This window comes from Coenobita brevimanus, chromosome 100 (genome assembly GCF_032717465.1).
Source record: "Coenobita brevimanus isolate Jiangsu-jjx chromosome 100, ASM3271746v2, whole genome shotgun sequence".
Lineage (NCBI taxonomy): Eukaryota > Metazoa > Arthropoda > Malacostraca > Decapoda > Coenobitidae > Coenobita > Coenobita brevimanus.
This window is the reverse complement of record NC_137053.1, coordinates 50,740,358-50,756,073: the sequence shown is the minus strand read 5'-3', so window position 1 is coordinate 50,756,073 and position 15,716 is coordinate 50,740,358.

Below are 15,716 nucleotides of genomic sequence, written 5' to 3'. Positions count from 1 at the left end.
TTAACATTAAATTGTACAAAATGATCATTCTTGGGGTAATAATACAGGATATCTACTGTAGTTTGGAGAGGCAAATCAGCCATTACCATTCTGTCACGGCATCTAATTAGACCTTTTCCATCTAAGAATAATCCTAAATATCTCATCAGCTTGTTATTGCTGCTAATGGCTTGCCATAAAAGGTCAAAAATATCTCCATAATATTTCCTTCGCAACTTTTTCACCCAATATTCCATAGGATCAAACACCTCAAACCCCACGTTCTTATTTACAAATTTTACAACTGATTTAGTAGTGTTAAGAAGTTGTCTTATCGATGAAAATCTATTGATATCTGTCACATCTGGCTCAGGTACTACAGGATCCAGGTTTACAACTGTAGGCAGCAATATTATACTGTTTCTGCTCAGGCAATTCTTTAGTAAGTAGCCTTTTAGGGCCTTTAAACCACAAGTCATCTCTGGTCAATCTCTTTATTGTCGAGAATCTCGAGAGATCATCAGGGTTTTGACTGGAGGATACATACATAAAGTAATTTTTGGAAGACAGTTCTTTTATTCTCATCACTCTATAGCAAACGAAAGGATTTTCATTGTCTTCCTTTCCTATCCAATAAAGGCAGATCTCACAGTCAGTCCATATATAGATATCCTCAAACTGAGTGTCAAGAGTAGTGGTTAAATACTTGGCCAATTTAGTTCCTACATCTATGGAAGCCAATTCCATGTGAGACCGGGTTCTTCCTTTAATTGATGCAGCTCTGGCTGACGACATAATCTATCTATCTATTGCCTTAATCCCGTAAGGGGTGGCCACAAACAAATTGTCACCATGTCGCCCTGTCCAATGCCATTTCACTGCCCTGCTCCCGGCTCACACTCCCCTCTCTCATATTCCTCTCCATTCCATCATTCCATCTCATCCTTGGCCTCCCCCTCCCTCTCCCCCCCTCCACCTTACTCGCATACACTCTCCTCATCAGTCTCTCACTCTCCATCCTCTCCACATGGCCAAACCACATCAATGTGTTTCTCCTAATGCTTCCTATCACATCCACACCACAACGCTCCTTCACTTACTCATTTGTCAGTCTGTCTCTCCATGTGACTCCACATGCTCCTCTCAAATAACTCATTTCCACTGCTCTCACTCTTGACTTCTGTCCCTCCAACAAAGTCCAAGCTTCACTTCCATACATTAGAGTTGGTATCACAGTACTGTCATGTAGTAGCTTTTCACTTCCATGATTACTTCCCTGTTTCTTATCACTGCTTTCAAGGAACCAGCAGCCTTTCTTCCTTGTTGTAACCTTTCAAGCACTTCACCTTCTAAACTTCCATTCTTACTCATCACACTAGCCAAGTACTGAAAAGCACTCACATTTTCCATTTCCTCCTCATCCAGCCTCACTGTACAATCACTGACTTCACTTCTCTCGAAGACCATAACTTTCCTCTTCTCTACATTCACCTTTAGATTCCGTTTCTTACATACTCTCCCAAACTCATCCACCAAGCCTTGCAGCTCCCCTTCGTCTTCATTTAACAACACAGTATCATCTGCAAACAACAATATTGGGAGTTTCCAAACACTGCCCTTTCTCACTAGGGCCGCTCCAGCATTTACTGCCCTACCTTGTATCTCTTTTATAACCCCATCTATATACGGACTGAACAACCATGGGGACATGACACATCCTTGTTTCAATCCAACCTTCAAATTGAAGAATTCACTCAGTTCACTATCCATACACACTGCAGCCTTAGCACCCTCATACATACTCTTGACGGCATTCAACAACTTCCCATCTACGCCATATATTCTTAATACTTTCCACATTTCTTGTCTAGCCACCCTGTCATATGCTTTCTCCAGATCCGTGAAGATGCATACAATTTATTTCCTTTCTCGAGAAAATTTTCCACTAAAGATCTAAGGATGAATATCTGATCTACACAACCTCTTCCCTTCCTAAAACCCCTGTTCTTCTCCAATAATTCCTCTATTATTTCCTTAACTCCGTCAATAAGAATCCTACCACATACTTTTCCTATTACACTAAGAAGACAAATGTCCTTATGATTACCACATACTTCTTTTTCCCCTTTTCCTTTGTACAGGGGAATAATTATACCTGACTTCCAATCCTCCGGGATTCTACTCGTACCTTCCACCCAGGCCAGTCTGCACATCTTCCACATCAATTCTACTACTATCTCTCCCCCATACTTCAGCATTTCACCACACACTCCATCAATTCCTGTGTCTTTCCCCATTTTAACTTTCTTCATTGCTTCCACAACTTCCATCCTACAGATTTCTTCCTCTCTTCTCACATCCCTCCGTCTCCCAGCCATTCCCCAGCCACTTACACTCGCATTACTTCCATTATCTATGTTCAGCAATTCTTTAAAGTGTTCTCTCCATCTGCTCACTTTTTCTCCCTTCTTTGCTAGTAATCTACCATTTTTATCTTTCACTCCCCAACTAACTTCTTTGCCACCCTGTCTAACTCTGTTTACCTCATTCCAGAACATCTCTGTTTATTATCAACACACTTCCATCCTACTTTACTCTCAGATTCCTTACAAATTCCTCATACACTCTCTTCTTACTCTCTCTCTTACTAATCTTTTCCCCCTCTCTCTTCCTCTCTACATAAAATTCTCTCTTCCGTCTCTCAGTTGCTTCCATGCCCCTGTTTCTCATCTACTCACTATATGCTTTCTTCTTTGGTGCCACAGCCTCTCTCACCTCGTCATTCCACCATTCTGTTCCCTGCACCCAATTTCGTCTTCTCTTCAACCCACACACCACCTCACATGCTGCACAGATTTCTTCTGTGAATATCTTGCACACACTTTGCACGTCCCTCATCTGCTGCAGTCCATGCCTATCCAATCGCTCCTCCACTTCCCTTTTATATTCTGCCTTTTTTCCATCCTCTTGCAACCCTTCCACATAATAATTTTACTATAATCTTTTGTTGTGCAATAAGCTACTGCCCCATGTGCCTTCTGAGAGGCATCACAAAATATATGCAGATATGACTGCTCGTTACTGTTTATCTGCCTAGGAATACATAAGCTTGATTTTTCAAATTACTTTTAATCTGTTGCCATAGTTCTACATACGTCTCACCTAATTTAGTGTCCCAGTCCAACTTGTCTCGCCAAGCCTCTTGTACTAAACATTTGCTCTAATAACAATGGGGCTGATCAATCCTAATGGGTCATATAAATGGAGACCTGACTTAACAAGGACCTCTTGGTGAGACTGACATCAGAGAACTTAACTGGTTTTAGACTTATTTCATCAACCCTTGTATCCCAGCTAAGACCAAACACATTTTGAGTTTTGAGATGTCAGTATTAGGATAATCCTCTTTTATTCTATTCCTTAAAAGCAGTGAATTTGTATTCCAGCTCTGTAACGGCAAATTTGCCTTCTCACATTCGGAACTGTTTATTCAGTGCTTCCGTCTCTGTATCAGCAACACCTTGTAAGTTATACATATAGAAGGTCTGCACTATTTCAGGGCATTTGACATTTCCAAAATGATGCTTCAAAGTGTTGCATTGTACGAAAGGACCAGCACATGAGCCAAAGAGCACCGATCGGAAACAGTAAGTTTTCAATGGACTATCCTCATTTTGAGGGTCCTGAGGACAGAGGACTTTTGTAAATTTCGTATCCTCTTCTCTCAATCGTATTCTGGGAAAGGCCTTACTTATGTCTGCTGTATAAGCATATGGTTTCTCTCTAAATTTTAATAACATATTCTCCAACTGAATCCTTGCTTACAGCATGATGTGGTCCATCTCTGTGATTAACGGGGAATCATACGTCTATAACTTTATTCTTCAGTTGATCCTATATAGTATTATCATATATTGTTAGATGTTCTGGTTTGTCTCTCAACATTCGTAGAAGAGAATTTAACTGAACCTTAGCTGCTTGGTAATTTGTTGGTAACTCCAAATGTTTCAGCTTCAATGGTAGTCTAACCAAATACTGTCCATCCTTAAATTCCACAGACTGATCATACAAATCCATAGTTACTATTTATTTTTAGGGGTTGGTACTTCAGTATGTATTCTCACACTATCCAAATCCCACAATTTGTGTACAGGTTCAGTTTATTCATCCAATAAGTCATTTCTTTGAGTAGGTTCTAATTCTGCACCTATTCTAGCTACCATCAGTGACTGCTTGGGGGTAACAGAGCCTTTCTTCTACCTTGCTTTGGAAAAGGCAATTAATTGACCCATAATAAGGTTACAACCTGCGCTCTTGAACAACTGTACTTTGTTCTTCCTGAAAGTCCTGTGTGGGAATCTTCCACAGTAATCTGACCCAAATACCATTTTTAAGGGACCCACAGTATCTGATTTCACATTTTGTTTAGCCAACCGTATCCCCAAGGTCTGTAGAAGATCAGAGGTTTCTTCAGACCTTGATAAATATACTTGTTTCCATCTTATCCACTACAGCTGCTGTTATACAGCATTTATGCTTGCCAAGTTGTATTAAGGGTCTAAATCAAAAGATTGTGCTTCCTTGGTAGTTAAAACCCCTGTAATGGCTAGATTTATTTTGCATTTAATGAGTAACTTTAATTTTCCTACTATATCAGCAGAAAGTAAGGTTTTCTATCATTACCTTCACATCTGCAATTGGAACTGCAGCTGGCATTGTTTCTGGAATATTTGATTTTTCAACATTCATATTCTTGTCTTGCATTCCATTCATGGTCAGCCTCTGCAGGTCAGTTTCGCAGGCCCTTGTGTAGAAAAGAAGATGGTAGATGAAGTTAATTATTTCACCTTAACCCCAGACCGGGGGAAGGAAGTAAAGTTGTGCCATGCGCATATGCTGAAGGAGTTCCACAGGCGAGATGTAGACCCCTAGTGCCGCATGTGTGGTATCGGCTATTGAGATATTGGACGACGAGGGATGCCCTTTGTCTTTGGACCAGACGACTAGTTGGAGAGAAAACCAGGAGGCATGGAATCCATTAACTAATAACCTCTCCCATTTGACATCAGAGCTGTGTGTCGAACTTGTTGCCCTTCTCAGGAAGTTCCCTGATGTTCTCCAGGACACGCCGAGAAGGACAGAAACGGTACAGCACGATGTGGATGTTGGGGGTGCCAGCCCTGTAAAACAGTCACCCTACAGTGCTAGTCCTCTGAAGCAGTCCATACTCCAAGAAGAACTGACCTACATGCCGCAGCAGGGGTTGTTTGAACCATGTCAAAGCGAGTGGTGCTCCCCGGTCATAGTGGTTCCAAAACCTAACGGGTCATATCGTTTTTCTATTGATTGTTGTACAGTCAACTCCCTTACCCAGACTGACAATTACCAGCTTCCCAGAGTAGCTTCCTGTGTAGATGCTATAGGGAGTGCGAAGTCTGTAACCATGATAGATTGCTGAATGGATATTGGCAAGTCTCACCCACAGAAAGGGCTCCAAGAAATTTCCTGTTTTGTGGTCAGTGGCAATAATTAGCAATGTAAAGTTATGCCCTTTGGTATGAAGACTGCTCCCACTACCTTCCAGAGGCTGATGGATGATCTTACAAGGGATGTTAGGATGTGTGTCTTATATTGATGGTGTAGTTGTTCTCAGTAACTCTTGGGAGGAACACTTGAGCCAACTAGATACGTTGTTGCAGAGACTGTCCTCTACTAATTAAGTGCTTGTTTTAACTAAATGTGAATTTGTAAAGCTCAAGTACAGTAACCAGGCTATGTAGTAGGATTAGGTCAAGTGGTCCAGCTGATGTTAAAGATCAGGCCAATGTCAACTTCCTCTAACTCCCAAATATGAGAAGTTTCAGTGGTTCTTTGGTATGGTAGGGTACTATGGACGTTTTGACCTGAATTTCTCTGATCTTATGGCCCCCTCACAAATTTATTAACCCGCCATGTCCCAGCAGATTTTTCACCAATGATCCCCACCCCCCTCGTTCTGGCAGATTTTCGAGAAAATTTTTTCTTGGCTAAAACCTCCACTTTTTATGAGAAACATCGAAAATTCAGAGAGAAAGTGCTCACCTGAGCTTAGAAATGCCTGATACAGGTGACCCTACCCTCACATGGTACTGTGTTCTCTCGAGCCAGGCTCCAGAGAAGACGTTTTCTATGGGAGGGGTAAGTATTCCAAACCACTCAGAATAGGTAGATATTTATTTATTTGGTATGAATTTATATGTAGTACAAGAGTATATTGGTTTTCACACAGTAATATAGGCGATATAAGTGTTGTGTCACTCACCAAACACTTCAACATGCCGCACCCTCTTTGGCGACGTTACCTCCTCATCACTTCTGTACATTTCTTCCTCTAATGCCACATAAACTTTGTCCTCTACATTGTCATCAATTGGGGAATCACTCTCGCCTTGAATTTTGTACTGTGGCATGACATAGTTTACTGGCCAGGTCACTGGTAACAGGTGAGTTGCAGAGACAATGGCGTGTGGGGGGGGGTGGAAGGTCACGCAGGGTAAGACATTGTCCCCACCTGGCCTCAGGTAGAGGAAGGTGTCCCGTGTATATGTACCAAAAATAACCCGCAAAATTTGAAAAATGTTCATATGACCGGCCTTGCAATTACAGCACGTTTATAAACATCAACAAGAGTCACAGTGACAAAACGTTCGGGTGCATATGTACGTCAACGGGACGCGGTGGGTTAAGGAAAGGAGTCGAGTATGAGTGGAGGACAGAATGTGAAAATATCTATTCTAAAGTTAAAGCCATCCTATCATGTCACCCTGTGCTTCAAACCCCAAATTTTTATAAACCCATTAAATTAACTGTTGATGCCAGTGGCCCTGGGGCCAGCACTGTTTTGCTTCAGGATAATAATCAAGGTTTTGAGATGCCTGTGTACTATTTTAGCAAAAAATTCAAGAAGGCCCAGAGAAATTATTCAGCTGTTGAGAAAGAACTTCTTGCTCTCCTATTTGTTCTGCTACACTTCTCAGTACATCTTGGTCCAGGATCAGGTAATGTGGTGGTGTACTCTGATCAGCACCCTCTCAAATTTTTCTCCCAATTTAAAAACAAAAATCAACGATTGACCTGCTGGGCCCAATTTTTCCAAGAATACTCCCAAGAGGTTTAACATGTAGAAGAGGCTACCAAAATTCTGGCAGATTACCTATCCAGCATTGAAGTTTGCACAATACCCAGGAATTTCCCCTTGGTAAATTTCTTTTCTCTGGAAGGGAGGTGTCACTTGTGTGGTTTCCCAGTGGAGTACATGGAGCAGAGTGGAAATGAATGAGGGTGGAAAAAGTAAAGAAGGGAGATGAGACGAGTGACCATGATCACTATCGTTTTTTGGAGCCTCTATGTTTACCACATTAGGCTTCCTTATATGCCCTGACATCCGAGTTCGAGAAACTGTGGTTTCATTATTATTCCGTTATGTACGCAGCTGCAAGAAAGGTCTTTATCTCACACAAGGAAGCAGATAAGATTTCTATATAATTTCGCATGTTTTTCTGTTTCTGGGAAGAAGATCCCTCTAATTTTCCATATACTACGCAGGAGCGACCCTGTTTGTTACCATGTGCTTGACAGAGTGGGCGTGACATACGCCGAAGGAGGAGCTAATGAGAGTGTTCTTCAATGACTGACGATCTCCATTCTCTTAACAACTCTTAGCTGGCTGGGATTTAAGATGTGTTAGCTTGTACTTGGTAGCAGAAGTCTCCTTTGTGTGTCATAGGCTGTAGATTATTTTTAAGACAGAACATTGGCTTGTTAAGTCTAAGAAGGCGGAATAAACTACTATATAAGCGTGAGGAACAAGCGATAGACTCTCTCATTTTTATCACCAGGCACATTTCTGCTGACTCTTTTGCTTTGCCTACACAACACACAGACTAAGTGCCATTTCCCTTTTTGGTTTACCTTTCCATAGAATACTTGTGTGGGGATTATATCACCAACGAGTTCTCCTGGTTCCTCGAGCTCCGAATTCCTAGCTTCTACTGATTGTAATTTGGTTCGGAAAGAGAAATAACTCATTTTTACATCTGCGTTGTAAGCCAATACGAATCCCCCTTTTTGTAAACGAATCCTGCTTTTATATTTTTGTATGTTACAATGTGAAATTAAGTAAGGGAGTTTCTTTAAAGGTTCATCCTACTCTTATAATGATTGATAAAAGGGTAAAGAAGATGATTTACCCAGCACCTTAATCTATGCTCATAACAACAGATCGATAGATAGACAGAGACACACACACGAGGTCTGTCTAAAAAGAAACCAAACTTTTAAAGTAAATAAAGTTTGATTTCTTTTTTGACAGACCTCGAATGTATATATATATATATATATATATATATATATATATATATATATATATATATATATATATATATATATATATATATATATATATATAAGTGTGATTGTAATGTTGGAGTGGTTTTGGATGTGTGTTGTCTGTGAACCAATTGTAATCGGCCAGCACAAGCCGACTGGGTGCATGTATACTTTATAGTATGACACTGGTTCAACCATAGCACCCCTTGTGTCCGCCAGGGCAGTACGTGGCCGGGTGTACATTCCCAAAATTTATTACCCTGGTGTGGCGCGAAACCTCGTTCTCCCATGTACAAAAACACACACTCCGTCTCTGCCACAGAAGCTCCCATATATATATATATATATATATATATATATATATATATATATATATATATATATATATATATATATATATATATACTCGTGTTGTTTGTAGTGTGGAATAACAATCGAAATATGTGGAATGCTAAAAATTTGCGCATGAAACTGCAGTGGGATTGATATCAGACTTCCAAATGCCTTGTTAAAATTTTACGTATATTTGTATTTCTTTAGGAATTGGTCTTGCGTAATGCATCTTCTTGCAATGTCTTACCCTCAGATCAAGAACGTATTTTTTTTTTTAATCAGTAGTAGTCATAATACATCACAAGGGTCTCGATTAAGAATAATTCACATCCATTACTTTATAGAAAATGAGTGATGTTTGGACATTAAAGACAATAAGCAATTTCCATACTCTCTCCATATACAGACATTTCATAAATTCATACTCCTTGTTTGTTCCCTTCTTGGAGAAACATGACTAAAGTTTTGTGTTGGTTAATCTTTGACTTATATGTTTATTTCTTGAAGATTTTAATTAGCTGACGGAAAAGCATTTTCCGAAAAATAGAACGCAAGTAAAATATGCCTACACCTCAGTATTATAATTGCTATTACTTGCATAATGCCTACACTCGTTTGGTCCGTCACCCAATGTTTATTACTCGGTACTTTGAAATAAGTTTAATTTGTATGAAGAAACTACTGGATGGTAAGGCTGGAGGAAACTGGACTTGACTTTAGTGGTTCTGTTACATAAGAGTAGCTATCGAATGGTAAGCATAATCATTTCACGAACAAAATAATATTACAATATAGACCCCAAATCATTTCATACAAAATCTGGGTTCCTGAAAGTTTAATCAAACTCGGTCCATGTGTCCAGGAGAAGTAGGATAAACCCTTATACAAAGTTTCATTGTTATACAGACTGTACTGAATTTTCGTTCAGTAACACACTTTCATATCCCTGTTTTGCTCTTTCCATCTATTGATGTTATTTTTGTCCACGATATAATGCTAGAAATGAAAGAAAAGCATTCGAGAGCCGAATGCTAATCGCCTGCAAGAATATGCTGTTGGCCAAGTCATAAGCGCGGCCCCCCCGCGGGGGGTCGGGGGTGGCGGCCTACCAGGGGGGGCTGGAGCGCGGCGCCTTCCCCGGGGGGTCGGATGGCCGCTCCCCTCACGGGGGGGGGGGGATAGCTCAAGCCGTTCATGAGATATAATGGTGCTAAAGGCAGGCGATAAAAACTAGTTGACCTTTGGTAGTCATTTTGGTGACCTTGACCTTGACTCAGGGTCCCCATCTTCGAACTCGGGCAAGATTTTGGCCATATTTTGATGCCCTGAAAGTTTCGTGTTGATAGCTCAATCCGTTCATGAGATATAATGGCAACAGACAGACAGACAGACAGACAGACACACACACACACACACACACACACACACACAAACACACACACACACACACACACACACACACACACACATACAGATGAGGAAAAAAGCCTAGGGAAAGGCGGATGATACTAATCAATGGATGTACCTCAAACTTCATAATTGATCATCGTGGCGTGAGCTTTATGGTTCAGCTGAGTGAACCTCTGACGTCAAGAAACATAATCAGACTAATGAACTGGCCAGTGCTCCTTCCCCTGGCCTTTACTAGACCTTGTCTTCTAATTTCCTCTCGCCGCTGAGAAAAGAATTTTTTTCACGCGATGATAAAACACACCCAAGGCGAACGTTTCCAAACGAGAATGGAAGTGTCCTTTTTTTCGCCATTATACCTGGCTGAATAAAATGGTAGAGAGAGAGAGAGAGAGAGAGAGAGAGAGAGAGAGAGAGAGAGGGGTACAGTCACGCTCCCTAATTTAGACCCACCCCGAGCCAAGCCCAGAGCTGAGGGAGGCAGTAGCCACGGCTCAAACGAACGCGTTTACTAGCCACCTCCCCTCCCCCAATCCTTCCCACCAATCCCCATCCCTCTCACTATCGCCATCCAACGATCATTCTATACCTTACTGCATTCCTTTCCACTCTCACCTCTTACTGAAACAATCATTTACTGAAGAGGACAGTGCTGGACGGAATTATATAGTAGATTTGGGAAAACATAGCGTATGAAAAAAAGTAAGACCTGAATATATTTATACGTCTCTTAACAAATTACCTCAAGGGAAATGTTTATTGAGGCTTGCTGAGGGGTATTACCGAAAGAGCATGTAAGATATACTCCCTCAGCTCTGGGCTTGGCTCGGGGTGGGTCAAAATTAGGGAGCGTGACTGTACCTACTGTATCTATCTATATCTCTATCCTTTTTACTGCAAGAAAGAAGGACCCAAAGGCCAAGAACCCAAACCTGTTCCTTTCAAGAAAAAAAATAAATACAAAGAACCCACAATTGTTCCTTTCAAGAGAAAAAAAAACAAAAACAATACAGGAGAGAGCCAAATTCAAGATCCGTTCATTTCGAGATGCCTGGACACACTGCGTTTGAAAGACTGGAGATCATAGGAAGTAGGAAACACAAGCAAAGGGAGACAGTTCCAGAGTTGACCTGTTGCTTAAATGAAGGACTGGAGGTAACGGCTAACTCTTGCATTAGAGACTTGGACAGAAAAGGAATGACAGTTTGTTGCTAGACGAGTGCGTAGCACCCGTCGTAGAGGTGGAAGGATGCAAGCAGACAGTTCAGAGGAGCAGTGACCATTGAATTAGCGACAGAAAAGAGATAATCATGCAATAGTGCAGTGAAGAGACAGAGGTTAAAGGGAGCCGGTAAGAGGAGGAGAGTTAATGAAACGAAAAGTCTCTGACTCCACCCTATTAAGAAGACCTGTATGTGGGGAGCCTCCCCACACATGAGAGTTGTACTCTACATAGGGGCGAATAAAACCCGTGTGTATAGTCAACAACTGTGCAGGGGTAAAGAAGGTATGGAGTCGGATTAGCACACCTACAAGAGATGTAATAGATCTTTCCAGGATAAGTCCCGAGAGAATGAAGCCCCAAGCATGTTCATGGATGATGCAAGATTGAACTGGATATTATTAAACATTAGCGGGTACTCCTGTGGAAGATTTTGTCGGGTTGATAGGTGTAAGAACTGAGACTTTGATGCATTAAAAACAAGAAGATTACTTTTACCCGAGTCGGAGATATGAGCCAAGTCAAACCTTAGGTGTGCCATAAAAGTAACTGCTGAGATGGATGTTGCGGGAACCGATTGGAAAGGTGAAGGGTGGAATCATCCGCGTATGCGTGGATAGGGTTAGATGTACAGCTTAAAAAGTCATTGATGAATAAAAGGAAGAGAGCTGGTGATAAGATAGAGCTCTGAGAAACACCATTATTGATAGATGTAGGAGAAGAACGATGGCCGTCTGTAACAGCAGCTACAGAACGAGCAGAAAGGAAGCTATAGATGAAGGCATAGATAGAAGGATAGAAACCGTAAGAGGGTAGTTTGGAAATTAAAGATTTATCCCAGACTCGATCGAAAGCCTTTGAGACGTCAAGTGCAATGGCAAAGCTTTCTCCAAAGTCCCGAAAGGAGGATCACCAGGAATCTGAAAGGAAGGTGAGAAGATCGCCAGTGGAGCATCCCTGACGGAACCCATATGGACGATCAGAAAGAAGGCTGTGATAGGAAAAATGCTTTAAAATTTTTCTGTTAAGAATGGACACGAACACTTTTGAGACACAGGATGTTAAAGCAATTGGGCGATAGTTAGAGGATTGGGAATGGTCACCCTTCTTTGGGACAGGCTGAATGAGAGCAAACTTCCAGCAAGAAGAAAAGGTAAAAGTTGATAGACAAAGACGAAAGTTTACCTAGATAGGGTGTAGGCACAGAAGAACAGTTCTTGAGGACAACAGGAGGGACTCCATTAGGCCCATATACCTTGTTAGTATTGAGGCCAGTGATGGCAGAAAATACATCAGCTGAAGAAATTTTAATGTCAGCCATAAGAAAGTCAGAGTGTGGAAGTGATGGAGAAACAGCACCAGAATCGTTTAAGGTGGAACTGGAGGAGAAACTCTGAGCGAAGAGATCTGCTTTATCAGTAGAAGAAATAGCTACAGTGCCATCAGAGTACAAAAGAGGAGGGAAGGATGATGAGGTAATGTTGTTAGAAAGGTTTTTGGCAAGGTGCAAGAAGGAGAGGGAAGAATTTGAGTTCAAGAGTCGAGAGCATTTAGTACGGATGAAATTATTTTTAACAGGACGAAGAAGAGACTTAGCATATTTTCGGGCAGAAACATAAAAGAATATGTGATTCAGGGGTGGGTTGGCTCCGGTACCTTTTATAGGCCCTCTCCTTGTTGCGGACAGCATTAGAACAAGCGTGATTAAACCAAGGCTTTCTTGCATTAGTCAAAGGATATGAGAAAGGAATGTATGCATCCATGCCTGAGAGAATAACCTCCGTAATGCGCGAGGCACACTCAAATGGCTCTGGCCATGGAAGCAATAATCTTTCCAGGGAAAATCAAAGAAATACTGCCTGAGGGCCTCCCTAGTAGCAGCGCCAAGGTGCAACAACGGACTTTTCATTGGAGAGTCCATAGGCCGTACTGGAGCGACAGAACAGGTTGAGGTAGTAAGGTTGTGATTGGAGGAGCCCAACAGAGAGGAAAGATTAATAGTTTATGCAGATTGATTAGTTGTAAGGAGGTCAAGTATGTTGGAGCTCTCTCCGAGGCAGTCAGGGATATGGGTAAGGTGCTGTACAAGCTGCTCTAGGTCATTAAGGATAGAAAAGATGTAAGCTTGTTCACCAGGTGGATCTGTGAAAGGAGGGGAGAACCAAAGTGGTGGTGAACATTGAAATCTCATAGAATGGAGATTTTAGAGAAAGGAGAAACTGATAAGCTGTGTTCCATCGTAGAAGTAAGATAGTCGAAGAATTTTTCATTGTCAGTAGAATTAGTGGATAAGTAAACAGCATAGATAAATTTAGACAAAGAATAACAGAAAAGTCGAAGCCAGAGAGTACAGATTTCAGAAGAATGAAGTTCTGCAACAAGAGAGCAAAATAAGTCGTTGTGTACATATACACAACAGCCACCTTTTGCTTTGAAATGAGTATAGAGAAAGTAGGCGGATACAGAACAGGGTTTGCTGTCAGTTGCCTCAGACAGCTGAGTCTCTGTTAACAGGAGAAGGTGAGGTTTAGAGGAGAGGTGGTGCTCAACAAAGAGAAAGCTAGAGGAAAGGCCGGAAATATCGCAGAAATGAAGAAGTGAGTCAGACAGTGGTTCCAGGCATCTCATTGAGTCGTCACAGGGAGAGGGGCGGTTAGTGAGGGTATTTATGTCCCCCCCCCCCTCCCGTGGACTCCGAGGCCACGTTATTAGATGCCATTTTTTTTCTAAAATTTTGAAAAGGAATTGTAGTGTATAGTGTGCATGTAGTTTGGTGTTGACAGAGATACTTGTATTGGAGAGCATGCTGGCCTACTCTCCGTGTTACTGAAACACTGAAAAGGTTCAGCAAAGGGGGATGGTCGGGAACTAGTCCTGAGGGCTGATGAAACGGAAGCTCCAGCTTTCCATGTCATCAGCTTTCCATCCATCTTGGGAGTACTGCCCTGCTCGACTGGTGCTGCAGTCTCTCTCTCTCTCTCTCTCTCTCTCTCTCTCTCTAATGAATATGTGTGTGTGTGTGTGTGTGTGTGTGTGTGTGTGTGTGTGTGTGTGTGTGTGTGTGTGTGTGTGTGTGTATATACATGTGAATGCTGGGAGCAGATTCTCAGTAATACATGCTGAGTTAAACATGAAGCATGTTTGCAATATGTGTGTGATGTGTGACTAGTACAGACAACAAGTATTGTCCATACTCTCTCCATTTGCCTCAATATTTTAACTGCAGTCACTCGGATAATGCGTATGCTCGTTTGGTCCGTCACCCGTTGTTTATTACTCGGTACTTTGAAATAAGTTGATCATGTATGAAGAAACTACTACGTGGTAAGGCTGGAAGAAATTGGATTTGGCTTTACTGGCTCCGTTACATGAAAGTAGCTATTGAGAGGTGACTATAATTATTTCACAAATAAAACATTATTCAATTTTAGACATCAAATCAGTTCATACAAAATCTGGGGTCCTTGGGAGTGTTCCTAAAAAGTTTCTTCAAAATCAGTCCATGAGTGCAAGAGACGTCGGATAAACCTTTACACAGTACAGCCAAAGTTTTATTGCTATGAAGACTGTACTGAATTTTCGATCAGTACCACACTTTCATATCTCAATTTCATTCTCTCGATCTATTGATATTATTTTTCTCCACAATATAATAATAGAAATACTAAATGGACATACCTCAAGCATCACAATTGTTCATACTGGCGAGGGTGTTAGAAATACACTCATTGAACCTCTGGCGTCATGAAGCATATATAATCAATGTGTGTGTGTGTGTGTGTGTGTGTGTGTGTGTGTGTGTGTGTGTGTGTGTGTGTGTGTGTGTGTGTGTGTGTGTGTGTGTGTGTGTGTGTGTGTGTGTGTGTGTGATGAAGTCAGGTATCACCCACTCTTTTATTGTAGTGCTGCTTCCCCCTCCTCTCTGTCTGTCTGTCTGTCTGTCTGTCTGTCTCTCTCTCTCTCTCTCTCTCTCTCTCTCTCTCTCTCTCCAAGATACGTCAGTACTTCACTGAATAACAAACCAAAATGTCTCCTGTAACCCGGAGACCTTCTATTATACTGGGGCTAACCATATATGCAACTGACGCCTGGAGGTCTAGTGAATCGAGACGCTCCAACCTAATAAAGCATGTCTGGGTTTCCAGCTGAGGAAGGGTTGGTATTTAATATTCACATAATGTCATTTGCCACTGAAGGACGAGTGAGAGGAAATAGGAGCTTAATGGATAAGGTGCTTGCAAATAGAACCAACAAAATGAGAAGACAAGAATTATTATTTATTCGAAAAATGTCGTACGCTTTCCCTATAAATGGTCACATAAAAAATAATTTATAGTTTCCTGGTATTTTTGTACTTATAAGCATAATGTGATGATGAAACTATCGGTGTATCCTAGGTTTAACT